Genomic DNA, 25,940 nt, shown 5'->3' on the forward strand with positions numbered 1-25,940 from the left:
TCTGTCCCATAAGCTACTACTGTAAGAATAACCATAATAATGAAAGCACCTCAGAAACAGTAGAATGTTGTATTATTATTATCATTGAAAAGTGACATGAAACTTTGGAGGACATATAAATCCATTGTTGGCAACTAACTTTGGACTGCATGTGGAGGGTTCAAATTCTGCACAAGGAATGATACCAAATTCTGAATCTGTAAATCTTTGTCTAGATTTAAAAGCAAAAATACATACTCCCCGTCATCACACCTATCTCTTCTACTGGGGTCATGGCCATGGAAAATTCACTGCATCTTAATCCCAGAGGACAATTTGCCTCATGCCAGCATGAAGGAGGCCATGGCATTGATGGTGAACTTACCTTGAATGATGAATTAAAATTTTCCTGACTAGGACACATCAACATGAATGGGAGAGGTTTGTTTGTTATGGAGAATAGAATGGATCAGTGGGATCATTGCTACAATGTACAAATGGAAGGAAATGAGGTCTTGGAACAATTGCTAGATATGTGTTCTGTTGATTTCATGAGGAATTTTAATAAGAATTTCACACTTTGTAACCACAAGCCTTTGAGTCTGTTGGTGAAAATGCTAAATGCTTCTGTAAACGTAAAATGACACCACTTTTACTTTCCTGCAACTCCTGGCAATAGCATGGGATGATTTCTTTTTCAGCAGAGAGTGTGACTACATTGGGTTTTTTTCCAGATGTGTAGGGAATGGTTTCAATTACCTGGTGCCATGCCTTAGGTTTTGAGCACCCCCTCGAACCTATTGAGTTTGGCAACTCCAGTAAAAGGGTGGAACCATGGAGGGGGCCTTCCAGCCATCCAAGCTATGGTTTCACCATGCTCACCATGTAGCTGGCACAGACTCACATACAATAGAATAGAAGCTTATACTGGGATGCAAGGCCCTGAATAGCATACATTTTCAACAAGGAGGCCTAAGGTTAAAATCATAAACTTCAAATGATGTATGCCACATGTGACATTTTGGCTCCAGACGTAACAACCCAAACCAAGGTCTTTTGCTTGACAATTCCAAAACAATATTACTCTCCTAGGTTTCTGATTTTGATTTTGCCTCAATTGCTCACAGATTACACTTTGGCAAACTTGGAGACAACATAGTACTGTTTAAAATGCATATGCCAGGAAGCCTGCAAGATGATCTGCACTAAATCATCCCTGAATTCTTCGTTCCTGTGGTCACTTAACCATTTCCACAAATATGGCATGGACTTTTTCTTCTGGAGGAAAATTTGAAATAATCGCTCTAAGTAAGTAGTACAGTGAACTCTCCCCCTCCCCAAATAAAACTATAGACATTTGTTCTAATATAATTGGCCATTTATCCCGGATCTCAGCAATTTATAGCTCAACTGTCTGAAACTGAAATCACAACATTTTAATAGCAAATTATAGACTTATCAGTCATGGAAAAGTCCGGAAGTGGGCTCCAAAAAGGCCAAACTTTGGTATGCATTTCATAACCTAGTTGAAAGGTCCAATAGTCCTTGCATTTCTTCATTCTGAAGTTATATTTTTAAATTATTCTGAAGATTTTGAAGCACATATTTTATCTTGAAATGCTTCAGCCTTAATGTCCTTAAGTTCAGGAGTATAAAACAATCATGGAAATAACCATTATTTAGTTTTCTGTTCTATCACCTTATCTTTCTGAGGAAGGTAAGTTATTGATAACCTTCCCTTGTTACATTATAATAAGGCTAGTATGAGACCCAAGATCACAAAAGCGATTAGAAAGGAAAACAATGGTGAGTATTTAGGGACTTGAAGGTGACCTTATCTGAAAATATAGTGACGGATTTTTCCATACTTTAGTTGAACTACATAAGCATAGGTAAATTTGTAATAAAAGTACTATATAATACAATAGTAAAATATTAAAAGAGCAATGAGAAACTCAACCAGGCTGTTTCTAAATCACAGAGTAAATGCATGCTAGGTGGCTAAATGTGTTTTTTTTTTTTTCTTTAAAGCTCTTCAGAAAAACTACTTAAAGGCAAAATAATATATCAGTGGGGCACAGGCAGAAGTGGAAAAATGCAAATCAAACGTAATCCAAGTATATACAGATAAAAGCTAAAGGAAGCAATGCACTCTGGGAGAAAAGCCAAAGGGAGTCAAATGACCATAAAATTTCAGAGCTGGGGAAACCTGGGAGCTTACCTATTCTACCCCAGTATTTTACAAATGAGGAAAATAAGGCTCAGAAAAGGAATTAGTCTAAATTGAGGACAGGGATAGAATCACAGTTAAGTCCTCTCCTCCTATTCAACCACTGCTCATTCTACTAGACACTAGTCTTTAGTCCCATTTCTGGCCAGGACACTTAATTGTCCATGGGTGACAATGGACAAATCACAAAATCCTTCCATACTTCTGATTTCTCCTCTGTAAAAGCAGGATAATATCAACTACTCCATCGTCTTCATTAGATGATTGTACAATATTATTATATAGACAATTAGCATAATAAAGTTACATGCTCAAAAGAATGAAAAGACAAACATCAAAGTAGTTTGTTTTTTAAAGATTATTTGAAGTTACAAACGGACAGGAAATTCTCAAAGTTCAAGGCCCTAAAGAAGGCTAGAGTCAGTATATCCACCGACCAGTCATAAAACAAAGATGTTTTATCTTCTTTCAAATGCTTTTCCAAAGTTATCCAAGTCAAAATGATCATGGAGGAGAAAAGAAAATCATGGCATCTGAATTAATAGGCATTAGACACTTGAAACATGGAACTGCAATAAATGAGCAAATTTAAATTTAGGAATTTTCCTTTTGTGTTCTCCTCATAGTTATTCATGATACAGGTAATACTATTTGCAAGCAAAGATAAACATTCTATACTGATGCCAGCAAACATTCTTTGTAGCAAAAACTTACTAATGAACATCTTTTCACCAGTGGGTCCCTACTACCTACCAAGAAGAAAAACAAACTAATTATTTTTCTTGAATTTTTTTCAATTTTTATATTATCTTGTATATTAAGCAAAAAGATGACTGAAAGCCTCTGGGCCCTTTAAATCATATTTTATTGCATTTCCCTTCACCTAGTCATATTATGGGAAGAAAGAGCCCGTTCTTGTTGATACTTCTTTATGAAAGATACCAACATGTGATTACTTCTCACCCAAATTATATGAACAAATTGGTATAGAAATATATTATTAGCTTATTTCATTATAATTAATGTGCTTATGATGACTAAAGAAAATAAGGGTTCTTGTATGACCTTGTGTCTTTTTTTTTTTTTTTAGAGAGACTGGAGTTTATTTATTTATTTTTGGCTGTGTTGGGTCTTCGTTTCTGTGAGAGGGCTTTCTCTAGTTGCGGCAAGCGGTGACCACTCCTCATCGTGGTGCGTGGGCCTGTCACTATCGCGGCCTCTCTTGTTGCGGAGCACAGGCTCCAGACGCGCAGGCTCAGTAGTTGTGGCTCACAGGCCCAGTTGCTCCGCGGCATGTGGGATCTTCCCAGACCAGGGCTCAAACCCGTGTCCCCTGCATCGGCAGGCAGATTCTCAACCACTGCACCACCAGGGAAGCCCTGACCCTGTGTCTTGAAGGTTCTTTGCTCATAGGAAAACCCTGTCCTTTTCTAATACATTCAAGTCTTTCTAGCTTAAGAGCATGGAAATAAGCACAGATTCCAATTACAACAAATATAACCAATATAAACAACCAATAAGTTGTTTTATTTTTCATTTTTTTAAATTTATTTATTTATTTTATTTATTTTTGGCTGCGTTGGGTCTTCGTTGCTGTGTGCGGGCTTTCTCTAGTTGCAGCGAGTGGGGGCTACTTTTCATTGCGGTGCGCGACCTTCTCGTTGCGGTGGCTTCTCTTGTTGTGGAGCACAGGCTCTAGGCGCGCGGCCTTCAGTAGCTGTGGCACATGGGCTCAGTAGGTGCGGCTCACGAGCTCTAGAGCACAGGCTCAGTAGTTGTGGCGCGCGGGTTTAGTTGCTCCGCGGCACGTGGGATCTTCCTGGACCGGGGCTCGAACCCGTGTCCCCTGCATTGGCAGATGGATTCTTAACCACTGTGCCACCAGGGAAGTCCCAGTAAGTTGTTTTAAATAAAGGTTTATTAGAAAAAAGTTCAGGGACTTTCCTGGTGGTCCAGTGGTTAAGACTCCATGCTCCCAATGCAGGGGGGCCAGGTTCAATCCCTGGTCAGGGAACTAGATCCCGCATGTCACAACTAAAAGATCCCACACGCTGCAAGGAAGATGCCGCATGCCGCAACTAAGACCTGGAGCAGCCAAATAAATAAATATTAAAAAAAAAAAGAAAAGATTTCAGAAATGAACCCATCACATAGGCCACCATGCTATCATCTGTATGATCTGGAATCTTAAATATATCAAGCACACAGCTACACGTACTCCTTCAGTTACTGATGAGTTAATTTTGTTCTGTTCTCTGATGATAGAACGATTCTCTGATCCATACCACCATCTGTCCTGCTCAGACCCTTAGTCATAAGAGAAACCTGGCAAGAGCGTATGGTGTAAAAGCAAATCCCTCACCACTACAGTACTGAGGTGGGATTCTTCAAGGCAGAGACCCTATGGTAAAGTAATGAGGACTAAAAATGGAAAAGGACTTCCACTTCTGGCCACAACAGAGAAACTTTTCCTCTTAAAATTATTAAACTTGACAAGACATATGAAATAATTGTTTTCAGATGTTGGACAACAAGCAAAATCTGATCCCTGAAAGAAGGGAAATGAACAAGGTGAGCCTGGAAGTACTTTACAGATCTCAGTGTGGGGTGGGAGGAAACAGATCAGAATTCAGGGCCACTGAGGCAGCTGGAATTCATGGGGCATGGTGCTAGAGAGAAAGGGGCTGTGTAATTTGTTTGTACAAATACACAATTCCAAGTTGAGAAAAGTGCTATAAAAGGATAATAGGAGTTCCAGAATTCTGCACAGGGGCCGCCTTGAAACTTTGGCTGAATACTAGGCAACAGATGCACAGAACAAGACTCCACAAAGCCAGGGAAAGAACAACTATAGGGAGCTATGGGCCAAACAACTACCACAGTTCCCCCAAGATTTGGAAATGTTCAAGTTTCAATCTGCCAAAGTAGAGAGACCTCACTAAACACTCTGAGCATTTGACAGAACCTAGAAACACCATGCCTTAGGAAGAAGACTACTCTAGTCCTGGTAAAGGCACTCTATATCTGCCCTAGCAAAGCTGAAAATCAAAGCTAAAAAATCTCAAAAGATCAAACTAATGGCTGTTTTGCCAACCATACCATGTAACCCCCTTAGTAATACAAGGTGTTAACTACGCTGCTTGTCATTAAATCATGGCCAGTGTGTGTTTATATTGCATTAGATCAGACAACCTTACTCCAGACCTACAGACAAAATCCTAAGTGATTAGCAAGTGAACTAGATGGAAACTATATGTGGACTCTGTCTTTCTTACCTGGTATTATTCAGTACCAAGGCAGAAGCCATGGTTTACAAATCCAGCAGTCTTACAAGGAGATCCCTTGAAACTTATCTCAGTATTTTCAAAAATCCCACAAACACTCATCAATGGCATCAAACTCCTTTCTCCTAAAAATACTAACTCACACTCACATTTACAAGTGTTTGTTGGTGTCAGGCAATGTGCTGAGCTCATTACATGCATCATCTCATCTTCACAATCCTATGACATTGGATTAATATTACTCTTATTTGCAGATGAGAAAAGAGAGGCTTGGAGTGGTTTGGTATAATGTACTAAATGTGACAGGTGGTAAGGGATGGAGGAGGGTCTCTAACCCACAGCTGTAGGATTCCAAAGCCAGGCACTTAAACACTCAACTGATTCCCTATGTTGAGAGTGAACATATGGATTCTACTCTCAGAATTCCCACACAAAAATTTCCACAAGAACATAGCAATCAGGTAAGTAAATAAAAGTCAGACTTTCCCTTATGCCTCATGCCTGATTTCTTCCTATCCCAGGCAGCTAGGGCAAACTAAATTGTATGACTTTTTGTTTTGATCTGGGCATGGGTTAAGGGGTGTGGTAGCATTTTTAAGTTTTAAATTATGGGGTCTGAATAACTTTTTCTCTGTTGTGGTATTTTTATCAAAAACGGCAATTTCCAAAGGAGGCCAAATTTCTTGATATAGTCTACTCTAAACTCTCATCTATAATTTTCACTCTAAACATAACTTTCCCTATTGGTTCAGCTAATCATTTAAAGATGCTATAGACATTCTTAAATATTTAGACTTTCATGAAAGACCTGGCTGCTACAAAAACTCACAGAATAAACCTAGACAAGTCAGTGAATCTTCCTGGGTCACAGTTTCCCTGTCTACAAAGTGAGGATCTTGAAATACATTGGCATTTGCCAAATTACATATCACAGAATACCTGTCCTAAGAGATGCTCCCCCCCTCAGAAAGAAGTTCCAGGTCAGATAAATAGGAGAAAAACTACAAACAGTTGCTCCCATGTAGAGACTCATGACCCATTAGCAATGGATACTCTGCTTGCAAATTAAAGCCTCAGGAAAGTTCAGCAGTAATCTGTTTAACTGTGTTTAATTTTGAATTTCCCACACCTATTTGACTCTAAAACCATTTCCCTGAAAAAATGTCTACAAACATCCCATGGAAGTAATATCTATTTATTTACTCAAAGAACTATTTATTGAGCATCTACTATATGCCAGACAGTACATTGGGTACTGGGGATACAAAAATAAACATCGTCCCTGTTTCCCTCAGAGTCTAGAGTTTAGTTGAGAAGACAGACAATAAATAAGCAAGAAGTAAACAAACATATGATTTCATGTCAAGAAAAGTCCTATGAAGGAAATAGTTTTTTAAATATAAAATAATGACACGTTGGGCATTTTTAGATGGGATAGTGAGAAAAAGCCACTTTGGCTTCTCTAATATCATTAAATATTATTAGTATCATTTAAGATGATATTTGAAGGATGAGAATGAGACTGCATGTGAAGAGCAGAGGAAGGCATTCCAGGCAAAATATGAGCATCTGTGAAAACCCCAGGGTGTGAAAATGCTTAACGAGTTCAGAGAATTGAAAGGCCAGTGAGGCGGAAGAGGAGGAGTGACTTCAGGAGGGACTGGAGAGACTGGTAGGCGCCAGGTCATGCAGGGCTTCTGGGCCACAGAAAAGAGCTTGGGTTTTATTCTAAGCACAATGGAAAGGAGTTTAAACTAGGAAGTCACCTGACAACATTTAGTTTTTTTTAAAGGTCACTCTAGCTATCCCGTGAAGAACAGTTTTAAGAGCCAGGAGAATACTTAGGAAGAATTAAAGGAAGCTGTATTAGTTTTCAATCACTGCTATAATAAATTATCACAAACTTAGTGGCTGAAACAAAACAAATTTATTATCCTACACTTCTGTAGGCCTGATGTCTGACATGTGTCTCACTGAGCTAAAATCAGCAGGACTGTATTCTTCTCTGGAGGCTCTAGGGGAGAATCAATTTCTTGCTCATTCAGGTTGTTGGCAGAACTCAATTCCCTATGGTTGTAGAGCTGAGTTCCCTGTTTTCTTGCCCCTGTAAGCTCAGACCATTCTCAGCTTCTAGAAGATACCCACATTCCTTGGTTTGTGGCCTCCTTCCTCTGTCTTCAAAGTCAGCAATGGTGGGTTGAGTCTTTCTCATTTTTCAAATCTCTCCTCCATTTTCTTCCATTCCATCTCTCTGACTCAGCCAAGAAATATTCTTTGCTTTTAAGGACACATGTGATTAGGTTGGGCCCACCCAGATAATCCAGGATAGTCTAAATATATGAAGATCTGTACCCTTAATTATACTGGCAAAGTCCCTTTTGCTCTGTATGGTAACATATTCACAGATTCTGGGGATTAAAACACGCACATCTTTGGGGAGATAGGAGGAGAAGCATTATACTGCCTACCACAAACTGCTCTCACTTGGTAGCAGTTCCAAGTGAGAAATAAGGCAAATTAGACCAGTGTGGTGGCAATGGAAAAAGGTAGACAGATTTAAGGCATATTTTAGAGACAGAATTAATAGACTTGGTGGTGATTTGTTATTTAGGTGGAGGTACAAGAGGAGGGAATCAAGGCTGACTCCTAAATTTCTGATCTTCCAGGCTTATTAGCTGAGTGCCAGGGGATCTTTCAAAAAATAAAGAAGGCTGGGAGTAAAACCAATTTTAGAGGAAAATTCAATAGTTCTTTTTTCTGCATAATAATACTGGAGAAACAATAACCAGATGACCTCTGAGATCTCTTACTGTTTTAAGTAGGACCTAAAAATATCTCTTCTATTCAGGGGTCATGGTGCCTGAGTTTTTATAATTATGTGTCATTCCTACTACCTTGAGAAATACATATTCAAGAGTGACTTGTTTGTGACTCATCACATTCTTTGGAATGGAGGAAACCTTCGTATGCTAGTTATCTATTACTGTGTAAAAAACTGGCCCAAAATTTAGCAGCTTAAAACAACATAGTTTCTGTGGGTCAGAAATTCAGACATAGATTAGCTGGGTCCTCTGCTTCATGATCTCTCATGTGGCTGTAACCAAGATGTTGGTTAGGGCTGGGGTCTCAACTGAAGGCTCAGTGGGGGAAGGATTCAATTTCAAGCTCATTTACATGGTTATTGGCAGGAATAAATGTTGCTGTACTGAGGGCCTCAATTACTCACTGACTGTTGACCAGAGGCAACCCTCAGCTCCTTGCCATGTGGGCCTCTTCACCACTGCAATTTATTTCATCAAATCTGGCAAGAGAGAGAAAGTCTCCCAGGAAGTCACAGAAACAATCACAGAAACAACATCCCCTCAACATTGCCATATTCTATTATTTAGAAGCAAGTTACTTAAGGGGAGGGAAATTCATAAGGCCATGAAAACCTGGAGGCAGGGATCACTGGGGTCCATCATAGAGACTACAGACCACACTTGGGAACTGAAGAAACCAAAGAAGAAAAAAAGGAAAAGTTAAAAAAGGCAACCTTCATCTTCTCAACTTTTTTAGGACAGCAGTCCTAAACAGTATCCCTCAGCCAGTAGACTGCTCCCAGGAGAGGTGATTAGGAAACTAGTTATGAGGTAGAAAAGGGCAACCCAAGAAGGATTGCAAGTCAGTTTGGCAATAACTTCTAAAGATTATGGCGGGGAAAAAAAGGATTAAGACAAGTTATTTTAAAATATTTTTAATTCAAAATTAATTTACTGAAAATCAAGACTCTTAGAATTAGAACAAAAATATAAGAAGAAAAGAACAACATATTTTGGAAAACATAATAGTCAGTTCTCAGCAATAACAGTGAAAAATATAATAAGCAACTGCTAACAGGTATTCCTAAAAATAGAATGCTTCCCAATTCTGCATCTTGTATGTTATCCTCCACATTGATTCTTTTAAGTAGAAATAAGGATAAGGACAACTTTCCTGGTCTTCTCAAGAAGCATCTGTTACTATGATCATAGTCTTCCTTTTTTTCCTTTCTCTTTCCATTTCTTTAACTTTAGGCTTATTTGAGTGCTGCTTTATTGCACTAAAAGCCTTTATAATTTCAATTTTGAAAAATAAATATAAGTACACAAATCTAATAATAATATACCAATATTGGTTCATTAGTTACAACAAATGTATCATACTAATGTAAGATGCTAATAATCATGCAAACTGGGTGTGGGGTATATGGAAACTTTGTTTAGTATGTTCATAATTTTTCTGTAAATATAAAATTGTTTTTAAAATAATGTTTATATTAAAAAAACACAAATCCCAAAATACATCTTGGGATTGAAAAATGAAATGGAAATGAAATAAAAGTAGACAAAACAGAATGACTCTCTGATTTTGTTTCCTTATATTGGCAAAGACTCTTCATTGCTTTGAAATAGGTACCCAGGCTGGGACTTGATAGCACAGAGAATTCTGCTCTGGGACTTCACCTGCAGCAGGACCCTCAGTGGACAGAGTACAGACTCAACTTCAAATATTTGAAAACACACCCCCTGTTAAAAAAAAAATCAATTTAATTCCTCATTCCCTAGGCCAGCAATCTGGAATAACATCCTAGGGAAACCTTCCTAGAAAAATACCCAAGGGATGGTAAAAACTATATGCACAGAGCTGTTGCTCCCTGTGTTATTTACAGTATTGGAAAAATTAGAATCAACTAAGTGTTCAGCAACAGGAGCATGATTAATTGTCTTATGGACAATCTACATACTGAAATATTACATAGCCATTAAATGGTGATTATGAAGATTATGTTACCTGAGGGAAAGAGTTTACAATATACTTATTACATAAGATGGATTTTTTAAAATCAAAACACAAAAATGTAGGTAGTATTGAGATAGGCTGGGCCCTGGGACCTGGGACCGTTTGCTGCAGTTCTTGCACCTGGACACACATCTCCTCGAGCAACAGAATACAAAGAAACGATAAGGGACTAAATAAAATAACAATAAAATATAAAATAAACAATAAAATATAAAAAGGCCAAAAACTAACTGCCACTTCTGAGGTGCTGGGAGCAAAAGCAGGGTACTGTGCATGATAGCTGCACACAGCACCACCAAAGGGGTGGGCAGACCACCTAAGCCACCCCTCCACCCCGACCCACAGATCTGCCCCTACCCTCACCCCATTTAAAGAACCAGCTTGCCCCTACCTCAGGGAGCAAGCAAGAGAATCTGCTTCTTGTTTTCACTCCCTCGTGCTACAGCACAAGCCCTAATAAAGCCTTGCCTGAATTCCTCTGCTGGCCTCTTATCAATTTCTATTGATTAAAGAGTCCAAGAATCTGGGTTGGTATCAGTATGTAAATGTAACTTTTGTTTATCACCACCCAAAGGGTCCAGATTATTAATCTTATAAATAAATTCCCCTCCTTTAGGATGTCTCTCATTTACAAATATCTATTACACATCAGGCTGTGTTATTTTCTCCACATACCATATTTTGAAAGCAGACTCCTGACACAGAATTATAGTAAATGCTTTGAATAACAGACAGCCAACCTGACCCACATCAGATATGTGAGTCATCTGGCAGGCAAACTGGCTGGTGAGGCAAGCAGGTCCTCCTCCCCCAGAGCAACATGTGCTTCTTTTCCCGAGTCATGCTGTGGGTCTAAGGGGACAGTCTTTATTCAATCATACATTCAGCAAACATTTACTGAATTTCTACCAGGTGCCAGATACTCTGCAAAATGCTGGTGATCCAATGGTAAGCAAAATGGACATGACTCTTGCCTCTATGGAATTTACAGTCTAGTGTGAAACATAAATAATCCCACCAATATGTATAGTAGAAAATTGTGTTCCTACTATGAAAGAAAATACAGAGGACTATGAAAGAATATTATTAGAGGACTTAATTTATATGGAGAACTATTTTTGCTCAAGGATATAGCACATATTAAGCACTATCTCTGTATGCTTTTTGTTAACATGAAAACATTGGGGACAATGTGAGCCTTAAATGTCCATTCATCTCATTCACAATGATTTACAATAAAATCTTGCTGTAGATTTTCCAAGTATAGAACCATGCACTTTCCTAACGTCTCAGCTTTCCTATAAGTCCACTAAATGCTCCAAATTCTCATCAGAAACATTCTCATCTCACTTTTTCAAGAGCTGACCTCACATTTAATCTTGGAAAAGATTTCACTGCCCACTACAGGCCTAAATTTTTTTCTTGTTTTTACTCTAAACACACACACACACACACACACACAAACACAAATTAAGAAAAGGAGAAAGGTATAACAGCTGCAAAAAATGCTAGGTGTGCAGAACATTTATAGCTGGTCGACCTGGCATCTATACTCCCCCTTTATGTGGAATGACCCTAAAATTCATTTGGGGATCTATCCCTTCCCCACTCTCAGCCTGGTGTGCTGAATGGGACAGTCTTCCCAGCTCCATGGGTGAAATATACAACTCGACCCAAAGTCAACCTGGCCATTGTTCACGGCCAAGTATGTGACATAAGCCAGTCTAGTAGAAGCACATCTCACGCCTTGTACTAAGAAGAGTGGGATAAAGACTCTTGCTCTATTGTACTGGTTTTGAAGCTAGAAGGGGATTTACCCAGGAACTTCTGACATCCATCTTGTAATTACAAAGAGAGGGCTGATCTGAGAATAGACTGAAAACACAAAACACTACCCTGAGAAATGCAGAAAGGAGAAATAGTCCCTGATAACACTTTGAGCCCCAGACTCCAGGCCAGTTTTCCCTTGCACATCCCATATCTGGTCCACGGCAAATATTCTCAGTATTCTTTGCCCAACATAGAATGGAAAGAGAGGTCAACCAACACAGCCACCTCTCCTTTATTCCTGCAATTAGAGCACCTAAAGGCTAGTCTCTGCCTTTTAGATTTTCCATGTAATCACCCTACACTAGTCCACTATGTTCCCTTAACCACAGGGGACACATATCAAGTTCTCCATGCCATCTGTTAAATCTCCTCTCCCCTGATCTGAGATGAGGAAGAAAGCACACTCCCAACCTGCCTCCTTGGAGATGGGACTCACCACAATGCTCTCCAAAGAAAACCTGAAACAATTTCTACTCTCTCAACTTTTTCATGATCTTTATGTGGGCAAGAGATTTAAGAATCATGTAACCAGTTCTCATTTTACTCCTTTAGAAATCCTGCATAGGAATCACCACCTCCTTTAGAGCAGAGCATTAATTATATTTTTGGATCTTGGATGAAACATCCATTTTAATATTGTTACACATGAACGTTACCCATCCATCACATATTTTGCAAGGGAAAAAAGTTGAAAACCGCTTCAATGTTTTCACATTTCCTGCAGAGCCCAAAATGAGAAGACTGACGCAGAGATAATCATCAACAAGAACCAAGCTAATAAAAAATAAAATGAAATGAAATAAAATAAAATAAACCAAGCTCATATTTTCAGTATTCAGAGAACATCGAAGGGATTAGAGGAAAGCAATCAAGATGATTGAAGAGTATAAAAATTAAGGATAAAGGAATTATGGTCTCCTGAAAGTAAATACCTAACTGTAATACTCACATACAAGAATGTCTACACTCCACAGGAGTGTGTCAGGTTAGTTCATCTAAACTCATTACAACTTTAACTTGGCTATAACAGAACAAATGAACCTAAATCCTGGCAGAAAGAGTTATTAAATATTTTAATGGGTTACCAATGGAGGCCATGGGTCCTTCTTTGAAGTAATTTTTAAAAATAGAAAATCCTCTCTTTAAAATAGCTTAGCAGGATGGCAGACAGCAGAAGCAAGAAGAACTACAATCCTGCAGCCTGTGGAACACAAACCACATTCACAGAAAGATAGACAAGATGAAAAGGCAGAGGGCTATGTACCAGATGAAGGAACAGGTTAAGAGCGAGAAAAACAACTAAAAGAAGTGGAGATAGGAAACCTACAAGAAAAAGAATTCAGAATAATGATAGTGAAGATGATCCAGGACCTCGGAAAAAGAATGGAGGCAAAGATTGAGAAGATGCAAGAAATGTTTAACAAAGACCTAGAAGAATTAAAGAACAAACAAACAGAGATGAACAATACAATAACTGAAATGAAAAATACACTAGAAGGAATCAATAGCAGAATAACTGATGCAGAAGAATGGCTAAGTGACCTGGAAGAGAGAATGGTGGATTTCACTGCTGCAGAACAGAATAAAGAAAAAAGAATGAAAAGAAATGAAGACAGCCTAAGAGACCACTGGGACAACATTAAATGCAACAACATTCACATTATAGGGGTCCCAGAAGGAGAAGAGAGAGAGAAAGGACCAGAGAAAATATTTGAAGAGATTATACTCGAAAATTTCCCTAACATGGGAAAGGAAATAGCCACCCAAGTTCAGGAAGCGCAGAGAGTCCCATACAGGATAAATCCAACGAGAAACATGCCGAGACACATAGTAATCAAGTTGGCAAAAATTAAAGACAAAGAAGAATTATTGAAAGCAGCAAGGGAAAAACGACAAATAACATACAAGGGAACTCCCATAAGGTTAACAGCTGATTTCTCAGCAGAAACTCTACAAGCCAGAGGGAGTGGCATGATATACTTAAAGTGATGAAAAGGAAGAACCTACAACCAAGATTACTCTACCCAGCAAGGATCTCATTCAGATTCGATGGAGAAATCAAAAGCTTTACAGACAAGCAAAAGCTAAGAGAATTCAGCACCACCAAACCATTACAACAAATGCTAAAGGAACTTCTCCAGGCAGGAAACACAAGAGAAGGAAAAGACCTACAATAAAGAAACAAAACAATTAAGAAAATGGTAATAGGAACATACATATCGATAATTACCTTAAACGTGAATGAATTAAATGCTCCAACCAAAAGACACAGGCTTGCTGTATGGATACAAAAACAAGACCCATATATATGCTGTCTACAAGAGACCCACTTCAGACCTAGGGACACATTCAGTCTGAAAGTGAGGGGATGAAAAAAGATATTCCATGCAAATAGAAATCTAAAGAAAGATGGAGTAGCAAGACTCATATCAGATAAAATGGACTTTGAAATAAAGAATGTTACAAGAGACAAGGAAGGACACTACATAATGATCAAGGGATCAATCCAAGAAGAAGATATAACAATTATAAATACATATGCACCCAACATAGTAGCACCCCAATACATAAGGCAACTGCTAACAGCTATAAAAGAGGAAATCGACAATAACACAATAATAGTGGGGGACTTTAACACCGCACTTTCACCAATGGACAGATCATCCAAAATGAAAATAAATAAGGAAACACAAGCTTTAAATGACACACTAAACAAGATGGACTTAATTGATATTTATAGAACATTCCATCCAAAAACAACAGAATACACTCTCTTCTCAAGTGCTCATGGAACATTTGCCAGGATAGATCATATCCTGGGTCACAAATCAAGCCTTGGTAAATTTAAGAAAATTGAAATAGTATCAAGTATCTTTTCCAACCACAATGCTATGAGACTAGATATCAATTACAGGAAAAAATCTGTAAAAAATACAAACACATGGAGGCTAAACAATACACTACTTAATAACCAAGAGATCACTGAAGAAATCAAAGAGGAAATCAAAAAATACCCAGAAACAAATGACAATAAAAACACAACGACCCAAAACCTATGGGATCCAGCAAAAGCAGTTCTAAGAGAGAAGTTTATGGCAATACAATCCTAACTCAAGAAATAAGAAACATCTCAAATAAACAACCTAACCTTACACTTAAAGCAATTAGAGAAAGAAAAACAAAAAAACACCAAAGTTAGCAGAAGGAAAGAAATCATAAAGATCAGATCACAAAATAAATGAAAAAATAGCAAAGATCAATAAAACCAAAAGCTGGTTCTTTGAGAAGATAAACAAAATTGATAAACCATTAGCCAGACTCATCAAGAAAAAAAGGGAGAAGACTCAAATCAATAGATTAGAAATGAAAAAGGAGAAGTAACAAGTGACACTGCAGAAATACAAAGGATCATGAGAGATTACTACAAGCAACTATATGTAAATAAAATGGACAACCTGGAAGAAATGGACAAATTCTTACAAAGCACAACATTCCGAGACTGAACCAGGAAGACATAGAAAATATAAACAGACCAATCACAAGCACTGAAATTGAGACTGTGGTTAAAAATCTTCTAACAAACAAAAGCCCAGGACCAGATGGCTTCACAGGCAAATTCTATCAAACATTTAGAGAAGAGCTAACACCTATCCTTCTCAAACTCTTCCAAAAATAGCAGAGGGAGGAACATTCCCAAAACTCATTCTACAAGGCCACCATCACCCTGATAACCAACCCAGATAAAGATGTCACAAAAAAAGAAAACTACAGGCCAATATCATTGATGAGCATAGATGCAAAAATCCTCAACAAAATACTAGCAAACAGAATCCAACAGCACATTAAAAGGATCATACACCATGATCAAGTGGGGTTTATCCCAGGAATGCAAGGATTCTTCAATATATGCAAATCAATCAATGTGATACACCATATTAGCAAATTGAAGGATAAAAACCATATGATCATCTCAATAGACGCAGAGAAAGCTTTTGACAAAATTCATCACCCATTTATGATAAAAACCCTCCAGAAAGTAGGCGTAGAGGGAACTTATCTCAACACAATAAAGGCCATATATGACAAACCCACAGCCAACATCATTCTCAATGGTGACAAACTGAAACCATTTCCACTAAGATCAGAAACAAGACAAGGTTGCCCACTCTTACCACTATTATTCAACATAGTTTTGGAAGTTTTAGCCACAGCAATCAGAGAAGAAAAAGAAATAAAAGGAATCCAAATTGGAAAAGAAGAAGTAAAGCTGTCATTGTTTGCAGATGACATACTATACATAGAGAATCCTAAAGATGCCACCAGAAAACTACTAGAGCTAATCAATGAATTTGGTAAAGTAGCAGGATACAAAATTAATGAACAGAAATCTCTTGCATTCCTATAAACTAATGATGAAAAATCTGAAAGAGAAATTAAGGAAACACTCCCATTTACCACTGCAGCAAAAAGAATAAAATATCTAAGAATAAACCTACCTAAGGAGAAAAAAGACCTGTATGCAGAAAACTATAAGACACTAATGAAAGAAATTAAACATGATACAAACAGATGGAGAGATATACCATGTTCTTGGATTGGAAGAATCAACATTGTGAAAATTACTATACTACCCAAAGCAATCTACAGATTCGGTGCAATCCCTATCAAACTACCAATGGCATTTTCCACAGAACTAGAACAAAAAATTTCACAATTTGTATGGAAACACAAAAGACCCCGAATAGCCAAAGCAATCTTGAGAAAGAAAAACGGAGCTGGAGGAATCAGGCTCCCTGACTTTAGACTATACTACAAAGCTACAGTAATCAAGACAGTATGATACTGGCACAAAAACAGAAATATAGATCAATGGAACAGGACAGAAAGCCCAGAGATAAGCCCATACACATATGGTCACCTTATTTTTGTTAAAGGAGGCAAGGATATACAATGGAGAAAAGACAGTCTCTTCAATAAGTGGTGCTGGGAAAACTAGACAGCTACATGTAAAAGAATGAAATTAGAACACTCTAATGGTGTTTTGTGTAACACCATACACAAAAATAAACTCAAAATGGATTAAAGACCTAAATGTAAGGCCAGACACTATCAAACTCTTAGAGGAAAACATAGGCAGAACACTCTATGACATACATCACAGCAAGATCCTTTTTGACCTACCTCCTAGAGAAAGGGAAATAAAAACAAAAATAAACAAATGGGACCTAATGGAACTTCAAAGCTTTTGCACAGCAAAGGAAACCATAAACAAGACGAAAAGACAACGCTCAGAATGGGAGAAACTATTTGCAAACGCAGCAACTGACAAAGGATTACTCTCCAAAATATACAAGCAGCTCATGCAGCTCAGTATCAAAAAAACAAACAACCCAATCCAAAAATGGGCAGAAGACCTAAATAGACATTTCTCCAAAGAAGATACACAGATTGCCAGGAAACATATGAAAGAATGCGCCACATCATTAATCATCAGAGAAATGCAAATCAAAACTACAATGAGATATCATCTCACACCAGTCAGAATGGCCATCATCAAAAAATCTACAAATAATAAATGCTGGAGAGGGTGTGGAGAAAAGGGAACCCTCTTGCACTGTTGGTGGGAATGTAAACTGATACAGCCACTATGGAGAACAGTATGGAGGTTCCTTAAAAAACTAAAAATAGAAATACCATATGACCCAGCAATCCCACTACTAGGCATATACCCTGAGAAAACGATAATTCAAAAAGACACATGCACCCCAATGTTCATTGCAGCACTACTTACAATAGCCAGGACATGGAAGCAACCTAAGTGTCCATCATCAGATAAAAATGTGGCACATATATACAATGGAATATTACTCAGCCATAAGAAGAAACGAAATGGAGTTATTTGTAGTGAGGTGGATGGAGTTAGAGTCTGTCGCACAGAGTGAAGTAAGTCAGAAAGAGAAAAACAAATACTGTATGCTAACACATATATATGGAATACAAAAAAATAATGGTCATGAAGAACCTAGGGGCAGGACGGGAATAAAGACTCAAACCTACTAGAGAATGGACTTGAGGACAAGGGGAGGGGGAAGGGTAAGCTTGGACAACGTGAGAGAGTGGCATGGACATATATACACTACCAAATGTAAAACAGATAGCTAGTGGGAAGCAGCCACATAGCACAGGGAGATCAGCTCTGTGCTTTGTGACCACCTAGAGGGGTGGGATAGGGAGGGTGGGAGGGAGGAAGATGCAAGAGGGAAGAGATATGGGGATATATGTATATGTATAGCTGATTCACTTTGTTATAAAGCAGGAACTAACACAACAATGTAAAGCAACTATACTCCAATAAAGATGTTAAGAAAACAAAAAAAACAAAAGGAGTCATGTACCACAATGTACACTGCAGCTCTATTTACAATAGCCAGGACATGGAGCAACCTAAGTGTCCATCGACAGACGAATGGATAAAGAAGATGTGGCACATATATACAATGGAATATTACTCAGCCATAAAAAGAATCGAAATTGAGTTATTTGTAGTGAGGTGGATGAACCTAGAGACTGTCATACAGAGTGAAGTAAGTCAGAAAGAGAAAAATAAATACTGTATGCTAACACATATATATGGAATCTAAAAAAAAAAAAAAAAAAAAAAAGGTTCTCAGCAACCTAGGGGCAAGACAGGAATAAAAACGCAGATGCAGAGAATGGATTTGAGGACATGGGGAGGAGGAAGGGTAAGCTGGGGCGAAGTGAGAGAGTGGCATGGACATACATATACTACCAAATGTAAAATAGATAGCTAGTGGGAAGCAGCCGCATAGCACAGGGAGATCAGCTCTGTGCTTTGTGACCACCTAGAGGGGTGGGATAGGGAAGGTGGGAGGCAGTCCCAAGAGGGAGGAGATATGGGGATATATGTATACGTATAGCTGACTCACTTTGTTATAAAGCAGAAACTAACACACCATTGTAAAGCAATTATACTCCGATAAAGATGTTAAAAAAAAAAAAAGAGACTTCTAAATAGGCTGCCTTAGGCTTTTCAGTGCTATCTAGAATTATGATGTAAAAACTGTATAACATTCTGGGAGACAAAAGATAAGATTAGAGGAAAATACCTCAAGTAACCTGAAGAATTTTTTAATAAACCCTCTTATGTTTCTATCACACATATTCTCCCCCTGACCTTCAACCTTAGTATCTATTATCCCTGGAAATGGTGTTTCCAAGTGTGGGTAAAGAATTCTGGCATCCATGTGTATGTATGTGTGTATATGTGTATATATGTGTGTAACATTTGCATATATACATAACATACATTAAGAGTTGGTGGCACATAAGATATATCATATCTCCTCCAAACCCCAATGAAGATGAAAAATATATTTTCAAGAAGAAAACTGATATTTGCATATAGATAGATACGGATACATCCAACTCCCAGCTTACTGTTTTTTTCATCACCTTGAATCCCTACAGCAAAGGTATGCCCAGCACCACAGACTATTTTTTCTCCATAGCAGGAATTCTGAATTTGCACATGTGAAAGCAAAGGATATCAGGGGTTCACATGTAAAAACCTTCATGAGTAGAAAAATGCAGTATTCATCATTGTCTTCGACAGAACCAAAAAGGTCAAATAACAGAGGATATTTAAGAAAACTATAAGATATTGACTGATTGAATGATCCAATCTGATATTTCTGCAAGATCTAATTCATAGGGCCAAAACATCATTACAGTAAATCAAGTTGAAAAGAAAAGAGGCTTATTTTTTAAATCCATCTCTCCTCAGCAAGGTTGGTTTCCATAGCCACAGGCTTGTCAGCCAGCTGGTTTGGTTAATGATGACCCTAGGGAGGCAACAATATGGGTCTCCATTTCTCCATCTCTATTTGCAAAGCACAGCTAAACTGGTTCTAGAAGTTGTCTGAGAAGTAGACTGTGTCCCCAAAGAGACTAATACTCTCTGATCAGCAACATCCTCAATAAAAAGGGCAGACAGCAATTCTTGGTTTGTCTACAATCCAATACTCTCTTAGGGAGCAGTAATGCTGCCATGGAATTCCCCTCAGCCTGAGGAGAAAGGCAAACAAATCCGTCGCCCTATCAAACAGCCTGGATGTTTTCTTTTTAATACTCAGAAGTCCCAGGGTTTCTTTCTGAACCTCAGCTGCTTCATCTATAAACAGAGAGGTTTGCTCGGTCTCTTCTGTTCCAACATGCTGATTCTGCTCCCTGACCTAACAATTTCTGTTCCACCATAAAAACTTCTCATGATCTTTCTGCCCCACTTCTCTTTTCCAACGCTGGCCACACAACAAAGCACTGGTACCCAGTAGGACACTCTTCTGGTTTGTTAAGCCAAAAGCCACATGATTTCTCCACCTTTGTAACTCAGTCTTTTAGCTCTAGCCTGATTTGGGAACCAAACACTCAAGATATAGAACACTAAATTTGTCAAAAGTGCATTACATTTCAAACGCACAGCAATAAGTCTTTGTTGATCCTGCTGACCTTCCAAGCTATTATTCAGTTTCTCTCCTTTTCTTGCCAAATTTAATTATATGGTCTACAGAACACCACCTTTCCTACTGTCACCAAATTGTCACCAAATTCCTTTTTAAATAGCTGAGATAAGATTTAACTGCCAACACTCCACTGAAATATTTCTCTTGAAGGTCACAAATGACTAAATCAAGGCTAAAGCTGATGAGTTTTTCTCAGTCCTTATTATTCTTGATCTTTTTTCAGCATTTGACACAGTTAATGACCTCCTGTTTTTCAAATTATGTCCCCCCATGGCTTCTGTGACACCGTCCAATCCCAGTGTCCCATTTTGTGGCTGCCCCTCCTCCATCTCCTTCTGGCTTATGTTTCACCTCCTAGTACCCAAATGTGTGTTTTCCCAAGGTCCTGACCTCTATTCTTCAATCTTTTAGTCTATGCCCAATCCCTCTGAAACTTCATCTACTTCCATGTCTTCAATTATCATTGATAACCTCCGAATAGACATCTGTGACTTTCAAGTCCACAGCTCTGAGCGTTCATGGCTCTATAGATTTATTTACCAGAAATTTCCCCCCTAAACATTCTGTTCTAACTTTTAAATCAACATACCCAAAGCTGAAGGCTTTGTCTTCCCAGCTCCCAAACCAGTTAACTGTCCAAAACTTCTCTATTTGGTCAGTAGAAACACCAACCTAGAGACCTGAAAACATTCACTTTACACTTCACATGGTAAATATGAATTGATGGTCTCTTTTTGCCAGGCAGAATTCTAAGTACTAAGTACTAGAAACACAATAAGGCCCAATCCTTGTCCTCAAAGGGTTCGCCCTCTAGTTCCTCTACCACATATTTATTCCATAATCCCTTTTAACTGGGATTAGAATATTTTCCCCCAAACCATCTCCTCTTTGAACTTCGCTTTTTCTGCCCATATATACCTCACTTGGTCTCCTACTTATACTCAAAGTTCTAAAGTAATCCTTCATTTCTTCTTCCTTTACACCCTATTGCTTTCTAGGTTCTATCAAATTTCCTTCGTAATATTACTCATACTCAATAGTAAACATTTACTGGGTGACTTCCAACTGCTAAGCACTGTGCTAAGCAAGGAGAACACAATGATAAAAATGACACAAAGTCTCTGCCTTCAACGACTTCAGAGTTAGTGTAAGAAAGAGACGGGTAAATAAATAATTACAGTGCAGCAGCACAAATATTATAAATGGGCCTAAAAGAGAAGCCCCTAACCTAACTTGGATTCAAGGAAGACTTCCCAAAGAACGTGACTCTTGAGTTGAGCTATAAAGTATTACATGGTGTTAACCTATCAGACTGGGGCATTCCAGACAGGACAACAGCAAGTGGTTTAGTAGAACTGAAGTATGTACACAGGGAGTGACAAGCAAGAGGTGAGACTGGGAAAGTAGAAATGGGTCACATTAAACATAAGAGTCATGGCGTTTTATAGGCTGAATTATGTCCTCCAAAAAGACATGTTGAAATCCTCCTAGCCCCCGGTACTTGTAAATGTGATGTTATTTAGGTCTTGGCACATGTAATCAAGTTAAGATGAGGTCATTAGGATGAGCTCTAATCCAAGATGACTGGTGTCTTTATAAGAAGAGGAAAATTCACATGGACATAGAGAACAGGCTGGTGGCTGCCAAGGGGGAGGGGGTTGGGGAAGGAATGGAGAGCGAGGTTGGGGTTAGCACATGTATAAACAACAAGGTCCTACCATATAGCACAGAGAACTATACTCAATATCTTATGATAAACCATAATGGAAAAGAATATTAAAAAAAGAATACATATATATGCAAAACCAAATCACTTTGTTGTACAGCAATAATTAACACAACATTGTAAATCAACTATACTTCAATTAAAAAAAAAAAGAATGAAAAAAAGAAGAAGAGAAAATATTCCATGAGAAGACAGACACACTCAGGGAGAACACCCTGTGACGATGGAATCAGAGACAGAAGCACTGCAGCTGCAAGGCAAGGAATGCCTGAGGTTACTAGAAGAAAAGGCCAGGAAGTATCCTCCCTTAGAGGATGGCCTTAGTAACACCTTGATTTCAAGCTTTTGGCCCCCAGTACTGTGAGAGAATAAATTTCTGCACAGTTGATTTTTTTTTAACCAAAGTAATAAAATTTACATTTAGCAACACTAAGATTTCCCTACTTCTGTCCATCTCATTCCTACTCATCCTTCAGTCCTAGATCAACTCTTATTTCCATGAAGACTTTTGTCTTCAATAGAACGTTTGATTCTATTTCACCAACATTTACTAAGCACCTACCATATCCGATACATTATACTAGCTGGTACAGATAAAACAAAATTTTTTTAAAATCCAAAACTATGTTTCATTTCACAAAATAGTTTACAAACCAGCAACAGAAAACACACCACGGTATCATTCTTTCAACCAACAGACATGTATTGAGTGTATGCGTCCAGCATAGTTCTAGGTTTTGATGAAACACTGACCAGAACTAATGAAAATGCTTGTTCTAATGGTACTTACATTAGATGGGAGGCAGGCAGGAGCAGGCAACAGACTATAAAACAAAAAAAAATAGTTTAAAATGTACAGTACACCTGAATGTGATAAGTACAATAAATAAAGCAGGAAAGAGAAATAGGAAGTGTTAGAATGGGTTCTCTAATGATCCCTACTTCTCTGTATCCAAAATTTGATGGGTTGAACTTAATGGTGAAAGACTGAATAGTTTACTACTATGATAGGAATGAGACAAGAATGTCCATTCTCACTACTTCTATTCAACATTGTACTGAAGGTTCTAGCCATGACAATTAGGGAAGAAAATTAAATAAAAAGCATCCATATTGGAAAGCGAGAAATAAAATTATATCTATTTGCAGATGACATGATCTTGTATATAGAAAATCCTAAGAGATCCACTAAAAAACTATTAGAACTAATAAACATGTTCAGTAAGGTTGCATAATACAAGATCAATATACAAAACTCGATTGTATTTCTATACAATAGTGATGAGAAAACCAAAAGTGAAATTAAGGAAATAATTCCATTTACAATATTAGCAAAAAATAAAATACTTAAGAATAAATTTAACAAAAGGAATGCAAAACTTCTACTCTGGAAACTATAAAATATAGCTGAAAGAAATTAAAGGAGGCCTAAATAAATGGAAATACATCAATGTTCATGGACTGGAAGACAATATTGTTAAGATGGTTTTAGTACCCACAGTGATCTACAGATTCATCAAAATCTCTATATAAATCCCAGCTGGCTTCCTTGCAGAAATTGAGAAGCTGATGCTAAAATTCATATGGAAATTCAAGAAACTCAGAAGAGCCAAAAAAAATCTTGAAAAAGAAGAAGACATTGAAGGGCTCACAATTCCTGATTTCAGAGTTTACTTCAAAACTACAGTAATTAAAACGGTGGGTTCTAGCATAAGAATAGACATGTAGAGCAATAGAATAGAATTGAGAGTCTAGAAATAAATCCTCACATTTACAGCCAATTGATTTTCGGCAAGGGTGCCAAGACAATTTAATGTGGGAAGAAAAATCTTTTCAAAAAAGTGGTGCTGGGTGAAACAACTTGATATCCACATGCAAAGGAATGAACTTGGATCCTGAACTCACATTGTACACAAAAATAACTCAAATGTTCATCAACTGATGAGTAGATAAAATGTGGTGTATCCATACAATGGAATATTATTCAGCAATATAATGAAGTTCTGATGCATGCTTCAACATGGATGAAACTTGAAAACATTACGCTAAGTGAAAGAAGGCAATTGCAAAAACCACTATTATATAATTCCATTTATATGAAATGTCCAGAATAGGCAAATCTACAGAGACTAAGAGTAGAACAGAGTTGCCTAGGGCTGAGGAGGTTAGGGGAATGGAAAATGACTGCTAGTGGATATGGTGTTTCTTTTTGAGGTGATGAAAATGTTTTAAAATCAGTTGTGGATTGTTATGCAACTCTGTGAATATACTAAGAACCACCTAATTGTACACTTTAAGTGAGTGAACTGAATGATTTGTGAGTTATACCTCAATAAAGCTGTCATATTTTTTAATTGATTGGTTGAGCCTAGGTCATATGCCTACACCCTAGCTGCAAAGAAGCATGGGAAAGTGACTACTATCTGGCTTTTTCAGTCTTCCTCTTACCAAAATTCGTATGATAAGAATTCTCCAAATCTAGAAGGATAACTCAGATCCTAGGCAGCCCAAAAAAATTGAAAAATATTTTCTAAGTCAGCTAAGAGTGTAATAAGTACTATATGAGTAATACCAAGTGCAAAAAGCATTAAGTCTCCCAGAAGGAAAAAAATTTTTTGAAAGGAAAAGCATTGGTAGTGGCCCTTCCCTAAGCTCATTCATCACATGTTCTATTCTGCTGTCTTGGGTATATATTATTCTTACCTCCTCTAAGAAATTATAAGCTCCTTGAGATCACTTGAGATTATAAACTCCTTGAGATCTACTTTTCTTGAAGGTCTCAACCAAATCTAGCAAGTGTCAAATGGTCAGTAATTGATTTAATTAGTTGTGGTATCATACAGCTTCACCACAACTGTCAGTTTTATTTTTTTATTTATTTATTTTTAATAACTTTTTAAAAAAATAAATTTATGTTTGGCTGCATTGCATCTTTGCTGATGCGTACGGGCTTTCTCTAGTTGCGGCGAGCGGGGGGACCACCCTCCATTGCAGTGAGCGGGCCTCTCATTGCAGTGGCCTCTCTTGTTGCAGAGCACGGGCTCTAGGCACGTGGGCTTCAGGAGTTGTGGCACACAGGCCCAGCAGCCATGGCTCACAGGCTCAGTAATTGTGGCACACAGGCCCAATTGCTCCATGGTATGTGGGATCTTCCCAGACCAGGGCTCGAACCCGCGTCCCCTGCACTGGCAGGCGGATTCCTAACCACTGCACCACCAGGGAAGCCCAGTTTTATTATTTTAAGTTTAGGATTATTTTTATCCAGCTTTTTAAATTATATATTAATTGAAAAATTTTGGAGCTTTTAAATATTAAGGGGGTTCTCATGTAACTGATTGATTGGGTTACTGTACCCCTTTCAAAATGTAGCTAAAATTGGCTTTTTAGTAACAAACCTCCTTCTTTGTGACTTTTCCTTAGAGAAATATTCTCAATTAATGGATTGTTTACTTTACTTTGTACGGAACTACTTCAGCTCTTTACAAAGCATCTTGCACTCTTAACTTGATAAAGCTCTAGGCCCAAAGGTT

General features: G+C 38.0%; 1 protein-coding gene across 12 annotated transcripts in view; it reads right to left on the reverse strand.

Annotated features, from left to right (window-relative positions):
* MTERF1 (mitochondrial transcription termination factor 1) overlaps positions 1–25,940 on the reverse strand; it is a 589,841-nt gene that overhangs the window by 517,998 nt on the left and 45,903 nt on the right. For 11 of the 12 annotated variants that reach the window (XR_009505037.1, XR_009505036.1, XR_009505035.1 and 8 more), the window contains exon 3: positions 23,201–23,234. The exons of the other annotated variant lie outside the window; for it this stretch is intronic. The gene's annotated coding sequence lies outside the window, so the exon portion shown is untranslated. The remainder of the gene's footprint in view (positions 1–23,200; positions 23,235–25,940) is intronic. 12 annotated transcript variants of the gene reach the window in all.

Source organism: Balaenoptera ricei, chromosome 9 (genome assembly GCF_028023285.1).
Source record: "Balaenoptera ricei isolate mBalRic1 chromosome 9, mBalRic1.hap2, whole genome shotgun sequence".
Taxonomy (NCBI): Eukaryota; Metazoa; Chordata; class Mammalia; order Artiodactyla; family Balaenopteridae; genus Balaenoptera; species Balaenoptera ricei.